General features: G+C 45.8%; 1 pseudogene; it reads left to right on the top strand.

Moving 5' to 3' along the window:
- Positions 1-481: 481 nt before the first annotated feature.
- Positions 482-1,141, top strand: LOC127200411 (high mobility group protein B1-like; annotated as a pseudogene).
- The last annotated feature ends 286 nt before the right edge of the window (positions 1,142-1,427 follow it).

Genomic DNA, 1,427 nt, shown 5'->3' with positions numbered 1-1,427 from the left:
CCTCTCCCTGGGGTGCCCTGCCAATCCCCTTTTCCTTGTGACCCTGTTGTAGCATCTCCTACTCTGCAAGTGAGTATCCATTCAGACTCCTTCCCTGTCCTTTCATGGTTTCCTTTAAGCTACGACTCCCTGTAGAAACTTCTCTCACATGGAATGACAGTGTCCCATGTGCCTTTCTCCCACGGGACTTAAGATCTTTTGAAGGCTGCAGTTTTATCTTTGTTCTCTTTCTGTCGGTTTTACTTAGCGTCTCAGTATCTATTTCTATTATAAACTGGGTGAATGAGTGAGTGAGTGAGTGAATGAACAAGATGGAAACAACCTGAGAGACTTCTGGTCTTTTCCCGTTGAAAACAAGAATTCCCATTACAGAGCGGAGAGAGTGAGGAGTCTGCATCTGGCTCCCACTCTCACAGCCATTGCAGTACATTGAGCTCCATAGAGACAGTTCCAGGGCAAGGAAGAGCTGGACAGGCACTGGATGACACTGTGCCCCTTGGACAAAAATCAACTAAACACTGGCAAAGGAGAGCCTAAGAAGCAGAGAGGCAAAATGTCTTCATGTGCATTGTTAGTGCAAACCAGCGGGGAGGAGCGCAAGAAGAAGTACCCAGATGTTTCTGTCAGCTTCTCAGAGCTCTCCAAGAAGTGCCCAGAAAGGTGAAACACCATGTCTGCTAAAGATAAGCGGAGGTCTAAAGACATGGCAAAGTCTGACAAGACTCTTTATGAAACAGGAATGAAAGTCTACATCCTCCATCCCCAAAGGGGAGGCCAAAAAGAATTCAAGGATCCTAATGCACCCAAGAGGCCTCCTCTGGCTTTCTTCTTGTTCTGTTCTGAGTACCACGTCAAAAGTCAAGGGAGAACACCCTGGTTTATCCATTGGTGATATTGCGAAGGACCTAGGAGAGATGTGGAGCAGCACTGCTGCGGATGACAAGCAGCCCTATGACAAGAAGGCTGCCAAGCTGAAGGAGAAGTACGAAAGGAATATTGCTGCCTGCAGAGCTAAAGGAAAGGCTGATAAAACAAAAAGGGCGTGGTCAAGGTTGAAAAGAACAAGAAAAAGAAGGAAGAGGAAGATGAGGAGGAGGAAGAGGAGGACGACAAAGATAATGATGAAGATGACAATGAATAAGTTGATTCTAGCATGGTTTTTTTTTTTCTTGTCTATAAAACATTTAACTCTCATGTACATAGCTCACTCCTTTTGAAGAAAAATAAATTAAATGTAAGGCTGTGTAAGATTTGATTTTAAACTGCACAGTGGGCTGGGCGTGGTGGTGCACGCCTTTAATTCCAGAACTCGGGAGGGAGAGGCAGGCAGATTGCTGTGAGTTCGAGTTCGAGGCCAGCCTGGTCTACAAAGTGAGTACAGGACAGCCAAGGCTACACAGAGAAACCCTGTCTCAAAAAGCCAAAAA

The sequence above is a fragment of the Acomys russatus genome, chromosome 16 (assembly GCF_903995435.1).
Source record: "Acomys russatus chromosome 16, mAcoRus1.1, whole genome shotgun sequence".
NCBI classification, from domain to species: Eukaryota; Metazoa; Chordata; class Mammalia; order Rodentia; family Muridae; genus Acomys; species Acomys russatus.
This window is presented reverse-complemented; position numbering and strand designations above follow the sequence as displayed.